This window comes from Zosterops lateralis (assembly GCF_965231275.1).
Source record: "Zosterops lateralis genome assembly, chromosome: W".
In the NCBI taxonomy this organism is placed as follows: Eukaryota; Metazoa; Chordata; class Aves; order Passeriformes; family Zosteropidae; genus Zosterops; species Zosterops lateralis.
In genome coordinates this window covers 29,517,429-29,533,310 of record NC_139801.1, presented here as the reverse complement: position 1 = coordinate 29,533,310, position 15,882 = coordinate 29,517,429, and positions in this window count along the sequence as shown.

Sequence of the window (15,882 nt, the reverse complement as noted above, 5' to 3'; positions counted from 1 at the left end):
GCAAATCTCTCGCTTGACGACCTGGGTCATCATCTGGTGGATCACCTGCCATTCACGCTACAGTGATGCCTGCATGCAATCCTCTTTGATATTTCTTCCTGAGCTCTTCAAGAGCTCTTCTCCATTTCGCTTCCCAGATAAGGACTTGCGAATCTGTGAGAATCATTGAAGTGATGGATTTGAGATCAAAAGGTGTTAGATCATATACATTAAATGTTGCCTTCAAAAGCTGCTTGAAGTATGGGGATCCCAATCTATTATCACGGATGGCTTTCACCAACTCCTTGATCACATCATGATCCAATCGCTTCCCATCTTGCGTTTTGGCCTTGTGCATCATATGTCACTGGCAATGCTAAACTTCTTGTGCCTGCTAAATTAAATTCTTTCAATGTTTTTTTCTTTATCTCAGTCCAATCTGTTGCACTGGGTACCTGTGCATCAGATATCTGTGAATCTTCAGAAAATAGAATCAATTGCTGTGGTTGCAATGCTGATGCTGCTTCTCCTATTCCAGAGTCTGCCTGTATTTGTTGTTTGTCCACATCTTCTTGAGATGTGATCCCTTCATCCCTGAGGGTTATTTCTCTTTTTGACATTTCTCTCTCTCCTAGTTGAGGAGTAGGAACCTGGAATTTTTGTGCAGCATGTGATCCTTGTGCAGCACTACCAAAGGAGAGGGTGGGTCCATCACGTAGCCTGTTGCATATTCATATTCTTCCATAAACTAGTTTCCATATTCCAGGAACTGTTTTGCATGGTCCCTCCTTGGGTCCGCCTTTTTAGAGCATGCGTGTTTCTTGGCTGTGTCTTCATTATCACCTCCAGCTTGGGCCTTGGTCCATACTTTCTTCAGATGGTAGATGCTGATAGTTGGTATATCAATAGCAGGGTCTTCTTTACATGTTCACTGGATGTTATCCTGACCAAACAGACAATTTAAGCATACTATATCAACTATAACCACTATGCCTAATTTTCTTTACTAATAGCAGAAATAAAAACTTATATCGTTACCACAACGTTATTAGTCATATAGCACACATCTTGCAAAAAGCCAACTTTATAATATACACTTATAACACAGAGAAGTTTCACAGATCAGCTGCAGAAATTATATGCTTAAACTTTAGCTGTTCCCACCCAAGGTGGTGAAAATGCTGTAGTCTCCCTGAGGAAGGGGTTGCCTGTCTAGCCAGGTCTTTTCTCTAGCACAGTATCAGCTCACGAAGGTCTGCAGAAGATGGGAACTCTGGCTGTTGCAGGAGTGTTGGGAGCAGCGTGGGTTGGGGGCCACACTGTGGTGGCTCACAGGGCTCTGCCAGCACACAAGATGGCGGCTGTGTCTTACGGGGTAACGCATGCCATGTGCAGGGAACAGGATCATGACGCTGCCTCTGCCGGTGCCACCGGACTCCCTGAGTCACTTCCTCACTGCCCACATGCAGAGAGTTGCGGGCATCTTGCCAGACCCGCTGTGAAGGTGGCTTGCCGCTTGCTGCCGTATCGCAACAGTGCCATATGCGCGCCATTGCAGTGTGGCCATGTGGTCTTCGCTATGTGCTTGTAATAAATGAAAATATAGAATTGCCAATGGATCAAGCAATATAGCCAATTTATTAATTTGTTTGATAAAAGAGTGAGCAATTACAGTGCCGGGTGCGCGGGGGTCACTGCCCCAATCAATGCACAAATTCAGCTCTTGAGCTGTGGTCTTCTTATACCATTCTTGGCAGTTCACTTCCCCAAGTTTTTTAGTTATTTTCTGTTTGCTTTTCTTCATAATCAGCAGTTGTGGTTTTTGAAGGTCTGTTGGGGAGGTGGTCCGAGATGGTCTTCTGATGTCTCTCCAGCCCCCTCCCCCATTCTTCCTTTAAAATATCTTTTTCCACTTGTCCTGGGTTGTAGTGTAGGATGTACACAAAGTATTTATTCTATCACCATCTTCATGAACTGTTGAAACAAAGTGGGGCAGTGCTCTAGTGTTTCCAGGCCCTCTGCCTTTGGGCTGTCTTCTGCTAATGGCCCATCAATGCCTTGCCCATGACTCACAGATAACTCCCTCCAGGAGTTATCTCTGTTTAATGGGCCATCAAGGACCCACTTCACAACTCATCATCCCATTGTGAGATGCTCTGCCCAGGGGGAGGAGCCACGCATTCTCACCTGGATATAATCTGGGATTTGGAACAGTACAAGCAGCCCTTACCTACTAGATTCCCAGAGGACCAGAGCTACCAGACCTTTCTACAGGATCACTGCTTCAGGAAGACCACCTCATCTGGACTGCTTCCACCATCCTGCTCAGGTTGTATTCTGACTCTGTCAGTGGTCCTTTGTGTCACTGCATTTATTTTATTTTATTTTATTTTATTTTATTTTATTTTATTTTATACCTTTTTATCTTTCTTCTTATTAAATTATATTTCTGACTTGGAGCCTCTCAGTCGTTTTGCTTTTCAAACCATGACACCACTAGCATTATTTTTGGTTATATAGTTTGCTTAACAAGCATATATATTTTGTTAGTCAGCATACATTTTGCAAGCCTCCTTTCAGTCATTACACAACCCAAAGCTAGCAGGGCCCCAACATCTGTCTACATGAGGCCCCTCTCTGAGTTACAAAACCTCAAAATCAGCATGTTTCAAAATATCTCTGTAAAGTATCTCAGTTTATGTTAGTCCCAGTTCCCCTTTTAATGATTACAAATTCTTCTATACTTATACTAAGGACAGTTTAAAACTTTTACAAGGTAATCAAACAATTACAATTTTGTTGTTAAAATAAACCGTTAGCTAAAAGCCTACTGTTATACAGTTGTCTTGTTAAACCCTACTTCCATGCCTTGCTTAGCTGATTTAAAACTCTTTTTTTTTATAATAATCCCATGGTCTCTGTCCCCATTGCCCATGGACACACATGCTATTTGATTGACACGAATTGCAACCTGATTTCTCGCATGCTCGGTAGTGCGCGCTCGCTGCTTGCTGCTAGAGCACCGCGCACGCTCTCCACTCCCCGCCGCCTCTGTCGCTGTTGCTCAGCTCTCGCAGAGGGCAGGCGGAGGGGGAACATGCTGCTAAGAAGGGCCCCCCTGGCTCTAGCCACTCGCCGCTACACGGCTGTAGCTGATGCCGCATGGTGCGGGGCAGCGAGGTCCTTTGAGATACTGTCAGGGTCCCCTCTAGCATTAAACAGATTGGGGGACAAGGGGCCACCTTCTGGTTCTCTTCCCACAGCCCTGGTAGACTTAGGGCTGTTTGCTGGCATCGCAGAAGGAGTTGACATGGTTGCTGCGGTGGTTGCTAGGCAAAGTAACTCGGCATCTGCTTCGGGGTGTTTCGGGGAAGCTTTTGGTGTTTGGCAGCCCCGCTCCGCTCTGCAGCTCCCCAGCCCCTCGGGCGCTGGCTGCCACGACGTCCTTTAGGCTTTTCGAGCCCTGGCTCTGTCATGATATGGTGCTCCCCATTTCCGGGTGCCTGTAGCCCCTCGCCAGCGCTTCCGGGTTTGGGCGCGCAGCTCCGAAGTGGCACTTTGGCATCCCACGCTGCTTGACTTCTGGCTTTCGCCTGCGCACCGAAGCTGTAAGTGGACATGCGAGGCAGTGGCTGGGCTGTATAATCAGCTGCATGCAGGATCATGCCAAGTGTATTAACAGCGATATGGGGCATGGAGCCCAAAAATGGCTCCTGCAGCCGGGGCGTGGGCGGGCCCGGGAATTCTGAGGGTGCACCCAGTGATGACTGTTTGGGTGGTCGAGGCACAGGCAAACCTGCGCAATGCAAACACTGCCGGTGTCGCCAGCGGCAGAGGAGCTCTGGTGGCACAGGAGGACGATGCCACAGGTATAGGGAGCTGGAATAATGGCCACTCCCCCCTCGTTTTTGGATGGCATCCACTCCCCTCGCCGCTCTGCCCTGCTCTCTGTCCTTGCTGGGCGTTTCAGCGGGCAGTTCCCACGGCATCTCCATGGCCGTCCCTGCATCCCGCTCAGCTTCCAACTGCCCCAGCAAGTCCAAAACAAGCCTCCAGGGCTTTATAATGTCTAGTCTGTGGTCTTTAGACCATGCCAGCAAAGCTAACAAAGCCCACTGCTCATATTCTACCCCCCATTCTCATAAAATGAGGGTCCATACCTTCATAACTGGGTGTTCTACCGAAATCCATCCTCCCATGTCTTCTGGCGGCATTTTTCTTCTATTTACAGGGGTGTCCTAGGGTGACTTTATGATGCTTGTATCTCCAATCGTCTGTTCTGTTTGTGCTGTATATTGAGTTCTGTGCCTTTAAGACTGGTTCTGAGAGGGAAGCAGGGAAAGAAGTAGCACAAAGTTTGTTTTTCAAAACAGCGTTCACCCCTCTGATTTTTTTTCTCAGAACGGTGTTGTTCGTTGGAGGCATGGACAGCAGCCAGATAGAGATTTTTTTGTTTGTTTTTAGTTAGTTTATCTAGCTGAGGCAAAGAAGCTTCCTGGACTTTTTTTCTTTTCCCTTTTTCTTGGGACTGTTTAAACCTGCTCTGGACTGACAAAACCCAGAGGTGCACCAGGGAGTTGGCACCTGCGGCCCACCAGGGCCTGGACCTCCGGAGGGACTGGGACTGGTGGGAGACTGAGTGAGCTGAGCTACACCCACAGCAAGGACTTCCTCAGTTTTGCCATTTCTCTTCGTAGTGGTGAGAGGTTTGATTGTTTCATATTATTCATTCTTTATGCTTATAGGCGTTTTGTTTGTTTAAATAAATAGTTTTTTCCACTTTTCTCTGAGGAAATTCTTTTCCCGGACCGGCTAGGGGGAGGGGATGATTGGGTTTGCTCTCTAGAGGAACCCTATTTGGAGGTTTCTTCCCAAATTTGCCCTAAACCAGGACAAGGGGTATTGACAAAGGGGGTCCAGACTTTTTGGCAGCTCTCCACATTGCAGATGGCTCTTCACACTGTTTTTGGCAGCTTTTTCGCTGCAGGCAGGCTCTCCACACTCACCTTCTGTCTCCCTGCTCGAGACGTGAACGCTTATTGCAAGAAGGGGAGGAGAGAATGGAACAGAAAAATATAAACTAATAGCAAGAATACAAAAGTGAGAAAATGATTCTATCACTGAATCCAGCAAGAAACCCCTTAAATTTTAAATCACAGGATTTTCCAGGAAACAGTTTAAAATCAATAGACTGGGCTGAAGTGAGAAGGAAGGCCTTCAAGGAAGGAGATTTCCACATGGCAGAAGAACAGCTTATAGCTGTGCCATTCAGATACAGCACACAGAATGCAAACCCTAGATGGGAGCCTATGACATACGATGAAATTAAAGATCTAAGGAAAGAAATTAAGGATAGCAGCTTAGGTTCTCCATATTTCAAACAACTATTGAAGGGCATGTTCAATAATTACGATTTAGTACCATATGACTGTAGATACATTGCTTCCATAATTTTAACTGATTCACATATTCTGCAGGATGTAAAATGGCAAAGGCTTCTTAATAAATTATTAGAAAATTATGTTGGGGATCCAAATGCAGCTCTCACAATGGCTCATTTGGCTGGAGATGCCCCACATGACAGAGCAAAAGACCAACTGGTTGACTTGCCCCGAGCTGTACTTGCTGACATTAAAGATGCAGCTTGACAAGCAATCCTGCAAATTCAACCAGCAGTGTAGTGGTGTGGATTTGGTTTTATCAGTTTTATGTATGTATTTGTTCTTTGTATTAAGTTCATTTTTATAAGTTATAATGGTTTGCCCCATGCACCCATGTTCCACCCTCATTGGTTTCATCCCAACCCCAGTTTTATGTCAGTCAGAAGTTATCCAACCCCTGGGCCTTGTCTGTCACTTTGGGGTCTCTCCCAAAAGTCTGGAAAGTTCCAGGAAAAACCCCAAGTGATTGGACAAGACTTCAGCTGTCTCCCCACCTGAGTTATTAATTTGTTACAATGTATGTCATTTATCCAGAGAGCCATGCCCCTTTGGCCCCTGATTTGTCCCCAGTTAGACCCATCCCTGAGTTCTTCCCCCCAATAAAAGGTGTTGCATTTGGGGGTTCAAAAAGATTCTTTTCCCTCGCTTTTCCCCCGCTGCTTCTGCTGAGGGGTGTCTGCTGGGGTAGATACCCTGATGAATAAAGCCAGCAGTTAACCCAGAACAGCCTCCTCTTTTTTCCTGCCGTCGTTACTTCACTCCTTCAAGCAAGACAAGAACTCACGGGGTCGGTGAGGTTCATCCAGCTACCGAGCCGTACCCTCATACTGTCGAGGTGTCAGGGCTAGTCGAGGCAGAGAAAGACACCTCAACACAGCAGGAAGCCAAGAAGTCATATACACAGAAGTAAAGCAAGGGGTATCAAAGCCATTTACCACATTTGTAGACCGCCGCATACAAGCAATAAAGAGGCAACGCAAGGATGACCTGGCACGTCCTCATCTGCTTCGAAGCCTTGCCTTTGCCAATGTTAATGAGGAATGCAAACAAATAATTAGAGATTTGCATGACCCACAACCTGCCTTACCTCAAATGATCGAAGCTTGCAGCAAAATAGGTACCTCACAGCATATTGCAATGAGACAAGCAGACACACTAGGAGAGAAGCTTGAAAGAACTTTCACAACTCGTGATGAAGTGACAGACCAGAGACTTGTAAAAGCCATTGCTGCTCAATGTAACTCCTCAACAGAATAATACTATGGCAGTATTGCTGGCAGAAATCACCAGGAGGTCATGCTAAAAATGTGGGAAGCCTGGACATGTAGAGAGATACTGCCCAGAGCCTGCAGAGAGTACAAAATCACCAAATTGCTGCCCTAGATGCAAGAAAAGGAGACATTATGCAAATCAATGCCACTCCAAACTAGATGTAGATGGAAAACCCCTGCTGGGAAACTCCTAAAGGAGCATGCAGTGTCACTGTGTAGTGACGCAAATAATAGCCATCTAACAACTCAGAAACTTACCAAGAAAAACAGGAAGAAATAGAAAATATTCAAATATATTGTATAGAAATCTGCAAAATGCTGCAAAGTTGAATAGCAGTTTGCCAAGTTTTAAGTTGTTGACTCTTTTTATTTAGTAAAGCTGTAGTTATTATGAATTAGACTCAAGGTTATATCTTCATTTAATACAAATTAAGTGTTGATAAAGTTAAGCATAGTTAAGCTTCATTATGTTTAGGTCAGAGTAATGTTAAGTTATATTGTATTATGTTGGTATCCTGATGCTAAGTTCTATTATGTTAATTCAGTTTAAAATTTCTTTCTGTCAAATTTCATCCATATCAAGTTTGTGTTGTTTAATCTACGATTATCCTAGATTTTTTTACAAGATGTTTGTCTAAATTTCAAAGAATACTTATTTTCTTTTAGAAGAATGCAGCCCTGAGTTGAAAGATGCGTCGACGAGTCGCAGAATATAGCTGGCTTCTTATATGCTTTGCACATCTCTTTGTGTAATTATCTACAAGAAATGTGTCATTCTAAGATCTTTTTTTATTTTCTACGTGCAAATATATCTCTTTGAGTGAGTTTTCTAGTGGTTCTCTGCTGGAGTCCAGGGCATCCCTCTGGGCCTCTCTACCGAGGTCTGTGACTTTCCAGGGCGCCCAGATGGATGCCCTGGACTCCAACATCTCCCCCCTCTGTTTTCACCAAAAAACACTTCTTTGGCTGCTCTGTCTATGGCTTGCCGTATGCATTAAAGCAAACACGGCTCGATCATGAGAAGAATTACAAGTCTCAATAAAATACATACAATTGTTTTCAAAATTTCCTTCCACAACAGTGAAAGATTGAAGAAGAAATCAAACATGCTATTCATTCGTGATCTGGTTTCTTCTTCGAGTTTGTTCACTCTATTTTCCAACTGCTCTATGCTTCCATGAATCGATTCTGAACCATCTGACAAATTCATACAGTACAGAATGAAAAGAAAACTCAAGCCATAAGTCCTTGCACGCAGAATGAAAGATGTCTGCATTCTTGCCACTGGTTCACATTTGCATGCTTTCTTCTCCACTCTTGAAGCCGTCAGAGCTTCTGTGCTTGACATGATTTCCACATTCTTTGCAGAAATTCACTTGTGTTTTGTATCTGCAGAAACAAAAGCTACTTCTTTGCCATAGGTTAGTAAAAAACGTACTTTGATGGAAAATGCTCAACTCTTGTTCAAACCTGAAATCCATCAGGAAAAGTTTCACATGCAACATCTGTGCTTGTTGATGAACACATTTCTCCTCTAGTTAAAGTCAAAGTGTGGCCAAAACCCTGGCTATATCTAGAGTAATATCTTTTAATACATTTTTAGAACAAAGCTGTTAACAACAACAATTATTTCCTAGAGGAAAATCCTTTAATTCCTTTGAGAAAATTCTCTGGTGTTTCCCTGTCGGCTTCTGTTACCTCAGGAATTTGCCCTAAACCAGGACAAGGGGTATTGACAAAGGGGGTCCAGACTTTTTGGCAGCTCTCCACATTGCAGATGGCTCTTCACACTGTTTTTGGCAGCTTTTTCGCTGCAGGCAGGCTCTCCACACTCACCTTCTGTCTCCCTGCTCGAGGCGTGGACGCTGTGTCTTCACGTTGGAGGTCACCACTTGTTACATTTGGGGTCGCATTTTTGGAGACAGGCACATGACTGAACACACTGACGGTCATACGACAACAGCTAAGATTTATTGATGGATGCCTCCTTTTATAGGAGGTTCAAAATTCCTGTGCTTGAACAACTGATTGGTTGAGGTTTCAACACTGCCCAGCTCACTGGCCAATGATATGTCTGCATTCAGGACTGAATGGGATTGGCAGGGGTCCCCTGTCTGAGTTTGAATATAACCTATCATTGTTTCACCTGGGGACTTGTTTACTTCTAGGTTAGTCGAGTTGGAGTTCTATTATGGCCAATTTTATCTGTGCAGCTTCAGACCAGCTGCAGCTGTCACACTGTCCACCCCAGCCTTGAACACATTCTTAGAATTAATTATCTTTGATATTAAATGATTAATGGAATTTTATCAACACAATTTCAGAGTCCTAAAACTTGTTTCAGGTTGAAGGAACTTCAAACATCATCTAGTTCCAACCCCCTGCTCTGGACAGAAATCCCTTCCACTAGACCAGGTTGCTCCAAGCCCTATCCTGCCTGGCCTTGAACACTTCCAGAGATGAGGCATCCACAGCTTCTCTTAGCAATCTGTGCCAGTGCCTCACCACCCTCAGAGTGAAGAATTTTTTCCTAATATCTAATCTAAACTTACTGTCCTTCAGTTTGAAACCATTCCCCTTTGTCCTGTCACTACATGCTCTTATAAAAAGACTCTCCATCTTTCTTGCGGGCTCCCTTTAGGTACTCAAAGGCCACAATTAGGTCACCCTGAAGCCTTCTCTTCTCCAGGCTGAACAAACCCAACTCCCTCAGCCTTTCCTCATAGGAGAGGTGGTCCATCCCTCTAACCATCTTGGTGGCCTTCTTTGGACTCCTTCCAACAGGTCCATGTCTTTCCTGTTCTGGGGAGCCCAGAGCTGGATGCAGCACTCCAGGTGGGGTCTCACAAGAGCAGAGTACAGGGGCAGAATCCCCTCCCTTGACCTGCTGACCTGGCAGCTTTTGATGCAGCCCAGGATACGGTTGGCTTTCTAGGCTGCAAAGCGCACATTGCCACCTCGTGTCCAGCCTCTCATCCACCAGCACCACCAAGTCCTTCTCAGCAGGGCTGCTCTCTATCCATTCATCCCCCAGCCTGCATGACACCAGGGATTGCCCCGACCCAGGTGCAGCACCAGCACTTGGTCTTGTTTAACCTCATGAGGTTCCTGGTAGGCCCACTTCTCGAGCTTGTCCTGGTCCCTCTGGATGGCATCCTGTCCTTGAGGTGTGTCAATTGCACCACTCAGCTTGGTGTCATCTTCAAACTTGATGAGGGTGCATTCAATCCCACTGTCTATGTCACTGATGAAGACACTGAATAGCCCTGGCCCTAATATGGGCCCCTGAGGGACACCACTTGTCACTGATCTCCATCAGGACTTTGAGCCATTGACCACTACCCTCTGCATGCAACCGTCCAACCACTTTCTTATCCATCTAACAGTCCATCTATTGAATCCATCCTTCTCCAATTTAGGGAGAAGAATGTTGTGGGGGACCATATCCTAGGCTTTACAGAAGTCCAGATAAATGACATCCGTAGCCCTTCTCTTATCCACTGATGCAGTCACTCCATCATAGAAGGCCACAGGTTGGTGAGGCAGGTTTTGCCCTTGGTGAAGCCGTGATGGCTGTCCTGAATCACCTTCCCGTCCTCCATATGACTTAGCAGAGTTTCTAGGAAGATCTGTTCCATGGTCTTCCTAGGCATAGAGGTGATGCTGATAGATCAGTAGTTCCCAGGATTCTCCTTTCAACCCTTTTTAAAGATGGGTACAATGTTTCCCCTTTTCCAGCCACCTGGGACTTCATCTGACTGCCATGGCTTTTCAGATATCATGGAGAGTGACTGTGATACCCTCACTCAGAGGGGTCACAAGTTGCGATGTGGGTGTGGACCCTCACAGAGGACAGCAAGCAGCAGCAGGTGAAGACATGGAAAGCTTCTTTATTTTTCTGAAGCTTCTTTATTTTTCTGACTCCATTAACTTATATACACTTTTTACAGAAGGCCAGGATTGGCCCAAGAAGGTTACAACCTCATGACTCCATTGGTCACTCTGACCATCAGTCAAGTTCTCCTCTCAGAGAAGAACTATGCAAAACACAAGATAATTTCTAAAAATACATATAGTTTACATGAAACAGTGTGAGAATCAGGCTGCAAAGATTCAAACACTTGAAAGCAAGAAAATTCAGGGTGACAAGTGACTTGGCAACTATATCAGCCAATTTCCTTAGGACTCTGGGATGCATCTCATTGTGTCTCATAGACTTATGTATGTTCAGGTTCCTCAGGTGGTCATAAACCTGATCTTCACTTACAGTGGGAGGGACTTTGCTTCCTCAGTCCCCATCCTGCTGTCCATCCACTTGAGAGGTGTGGGAAGAGAGGTTGCCATTGAAGACTGAGGAAAAAAAGTTTTGAGTATGTCAGCCTTTTCCTCATCTTTTGTTGCCAGTTCACCAGCATTGTTTTTTTGGGGGGATATGCCTTCTTTGACTTTCCTTTTCTGGTTGACATACCTGTAGAAGCCCTTCTTGTTATTCTTTGTGTTCCTTGGCAGGTTGAGTTCCAGTTTTGTCTTGGCCTTCCTGACTCCATCCCTACATAATCCAACTTCATTTTTATACTCTTCCCAGGTCATCTGTCCTTGTTTCCTCTACCTGTGAATTTGTTTCTTTCCCTTTAGTTTGACCAGCAGTTCCCTACTCAGCCATGTTGTTCCCTTGCCTTCCTTGACCAATTTCTTGCTCCTGGGGATCACAGCCTCTTGCACTCTGTGAAAGATTTCCTTAAAGATCTACCAGCTGTTCCACTCCCTTGTCCCTGAGGGCAGTCTCCCAGGAGATTCGATTGACTAACTCCTTGAAGAACTGGAAGTTTGCTTTCCTAAAGTTCAGGGACCTAAATTTCCTCCTTACCTGACCCTTGTCCCTCAGGACTGCAAATTCCATCAGTGCATAATCATTGCAGCCCAGGCTGCCTCCAGTCTTGACGTCCTCAATTAGTTAGCTTACATTGATGATCATCAGATCCAGTATCGCACCCCTCTGGTAGGGCTGTCTATTACCTGGCTCAAGAAGTTATCCTGTATGCATTCCAGGAGTCTCCTGGATTGCCTACAGCTCTCCATGCTCATTTCCCAGCAGATGTCAGGGTGGTTGAAGTCCCTCAGCAGGACAAGAGCCTGTGGGTGTGATGCCTCCTGCAGCTGGAGCAAGATGGCTTCATCAATAGGCTCCTCTTGGTCAGGCAGCCTGTAGTAGACACCAACCACTAAGTTCTCTTTGTTGCCTTGGTCTGATTCTTACCCTCAGGCTTTCAACCTGTTTGCGGCTGTTCTCTTCACACTCATTCCACCTCTTGATGTAGAGGGGAACTCTTCCACCTCTCCTTCCTCCCCTGTCCCTTCTGAACAGCCTGGAGCCATCGATAGCCACACTGCAGTCATGGGATTCACCCCACTAAGTTTCAGTAATGGCAACAAGGTTGTAGCTTTCTAGAAGTATGGTGGCTTTCATCTCCTCCTGTTTGTTGTCCATGCCGTGCGCATCGGTGTAAAGGTACTTCAGCTGGGCTGTCAGCTGTGTCACTTTCCTAGAGGAAAACCCTTTAATTCCTTTGAGATAATTCTCTGGTGTTTCCCTGTTGGCTTCTGTTACCTCAGGAATCCCTTTCTCATCTCCGTAAAACTGCAAGTGTGTTCCAGTGTGGCCAGCACATTTTGGAATCATGGGCAGAGGGCCCTCGCTAGCACCCTGTGCCAATCAATCACAACCTATCTTAATTTGCAGTACATCTCATTTTAAATATACTAATTCTAAAAACAAAATAAGTGAACAGTGTGAGCATTCTCAGCTGTTTCAGCACAAAACGAGTTGGCTTAACTTAAATCTGTTTTAGATCATACAGATAAAATTTTTCTGAGGATGCAAACACCTTGAATTACTGGGGCTATATTCTAGGTAATCATGTAGCAATAGCCTCACTTAACTGTCCCCTTTTCATAGTTAAACTCCACCAATACTGCTCTATAAATTTTACATTTTTTCCTTTTTTCTAATTTATTAAATTACCTGCTATTATCAAAGTGACATTGATGCCTTGTGAGAATTGGAAAAAGGTAAAATCTATGTTGAGATAAGAACAGTTTAATAATTGAAAAAAGTAAAATATTCCATACCATATTATTACTGTTATATCCCTTTGGCCAGTTCAGGTCAGCTATCCTGGCTGTGCTCCCTCCCAGCTTCTTGTGCAGCTCCTCACTGGCAGAGCATGAGACACAGAAAAGCCTTTGTCTCAGGGTAAGCACTGCTCAGCAACAACCAAAAACATCAGTGTGTTATCAGCATTATTCTCATACTGAATCCAAAATACGGCACTGTACCAGCTACTGAGAAGAAATGAACTCATATCCCAGACAAAATCAGGACAGTAGTCAAACTAGGCTGGAAGATCACATTGCATACAGATGTTGACACTCTGATAGTGGTTGGGAGTAGATATTATAGAGATGGGCCATAGATAGCTTTGAAAGTAAAATAATATAGCTTATGTAATCAAGCAGTCAGTAAAAGAAATAACATCCTAGAATAGGCTACAGAGGATGACCACTTGAGGGAAAAAAAAAATCTGCTTGATTGATGGCTAGAGAGGCATATAAGTATGGCAAAAGAAAGAAAGACTGAGAGTTTAGAAGAGATTTGATTTGTCTGTATGAAGGGGTACTTGTTTGTGAATCAAGAGTACCAGGAGGTGTGAAATGTGAAGAGATGATCTTCAGAAAACCCTGGAAAAGTTGGAGAGAAGATTAAGTGGTGCTCCAAAGTTTGGACAGTTACAGAAGTAGGAAGAGAACTAGGACAGAACTGGAGTAAAACACGGATTTCAAGATGATTATGGTTTACTGTTGGGAAGGATGATCTTTGTAGTTCTGATCTTTGGCTAAGAAAGGGTCATTAGAGACATTGGAAATGATTTTAAAATGGGTGTCAGGTGAAAGCCTGGGTAAGGTGCAACAGGAGGGCAAATTGCTTAGCTTGGTTAGAGCATGGTGTTAATAACACCAAGGTTGCAGGTTTGATCCCTGTATGGGCCGTTCACTTCAGAGTTGGACTTGATAATCCTTGTGCATCCTTTCCAAGTCAGAATATTCTGTGATCCTAAATTCCAGACAAACTGCAAAGCTTTTATACAGCGAGTTTAAAAATTAAACAAATTAATTGCATTTAAAGAAGCAAAGGATATAGATTTAACTGAAGAAACATAAAGCATGAGTATATTGTGAGCAGGAAAAGAGGGTGATGAGGAGTAGCAAAACAGATTCAGAAACAGGATTTCTGGAGTTAGATAAACTCCTCCTCAGATATGAAAAAAAGTTATGCTGTTTTTTATTTTTTATTAAGCATCCTTCAATCCTATTTTCTTTTTGGTAGAAATAGGTCAGAGTAAAAAAAATCAAGATAGGTGAACGTTTAAAGAGTAAATAAAAAGTTGGATAATGCTCCTAAAAGGTTATTATAAAGTGTATTATTTCATAACTATGAATTCTGCACCTTCTTTCCTTAAACATTGTCATTGCCATTATCAAAATCTGAAAAAACCCTGTTTTTCTGTTTATTATATTTCTTAAAATTTAAGGTTTAGTTTTTCAATAATTCTTTTCATTATGAATAACTGTATTGGTTTACAGAAATTTCATGACATTGAAGAAAGACACCTTCTTCACATGAAAGAGATTATAGAATCATTGTCAAATAGCATAAAAGAAATTCATTTGCAAATAGGAGAGGTAATTTTTATATTATCATTTGGTTTTGGTCATGCTACATATGCTTCTTAACTCTTAAATGAAACCTTTCTTACCGTGTTTGTGGTAATTACAGGATCACATCTTTCAAATGATTGTAGATTTTAAAACCAGTATGAGTAGGAGATAGACAGAAATGATCTACAGAATTCAAAAGACTGAAGCAGATGTGGTTCATTTTACTATAGATATCAAACATTATGCAAGTATTGAACTTGTTTATGAAATGTTTGAAGGAGATTGAAACATCTACTAAGTTGCTGTTTTAGTCTTTTGTGATATTTCTATATTTGTATTCTCTTTTGTTATTCAAGCTTCTCTGAAAATTTTTATTAAATGAGTCTTCCTCTAATTTTGTTCATTGTATTGCAAATCTTTTTAGTATCTAAATTCAACATTACCTGAATCTTTTATTGATTCCTGGTGTAGTTGTAAGTTTGGTATCACAAATTTTACAGAATAAGGCTGAATAATTGTTACATTTTGTGTTAACAAAAAATAATATATATATATTATATATATAGACAGTTTTGAATTCTTTTCCCTAGATATTAATTAGCACCCATTTTACACATTTCAGGATACTTGTGCTTTTATTTAACAAAAACTTGAAATTATATTATTATGAAAACTTCCAAATTTTTATACGCTTTATTTTTTATGAGAAAAAGACCTACAGTAACAGAACAGTACTGAAAGAACCTTGTGGCAGTTTAGCACGGATGTGAAGGGGTTTTTTTCTAAGGAAGTTGTGGCAGATGTTGACAGCTTGGCTGACCAATTAGGGGGTTGTTTAAGCCCAGGCTTAAATCAGAAGATCCCAGGTGGCTCGGCCTTTTCCTCTTCCGGCTGGCCAGAAGTTAACATCACTTCGTAAGTTAAAGACCCGGGTCCAAGTCCCGCTGTTATGAATAAAATTGGGCGGAGATAATATTAATCTCCTTAAAATGCCTTTATTAATCAGCTCTTACAATATTTGCTCGAGGGGTTTTTGGCTGCCCGTGCGTGCCGTGGAGGAGGAGAGTCTTTATCAGCTCTGTTGCAGAAAGTTGAGCAGAGCTGGAGAACCCGCCCTCGCTGGGAGTAACCCCAGGGTTCTGAGTTTCTTTTGTTTTCTCCGGGGGTCTCATCTTTGGTTTGGTCTTTTTAACTTACAGCTAGTAAGAAAAACCGGAGAAATCAGCTCCTTCATTACTCCAGGGTTCACACGGCTTAGCATTGGTTTCTGTGCGTTTCAATTTTACTTGGTTTTATTTTATAAGGGGTTTTTGGTGTTAAACGGGATCCCGGGATGCATTTCGAGGTCTTTTATTTGCATGCGGCGTCGGCCTGGGCGGGAGGGGCTGTGGGCTTTTACAGTATCCAATATGGCGTTTCGGAGGGGCTGGGCAGCACCAGGGCTGCTAGATGTGGCTGGCGTGGGTTCTCTCTTC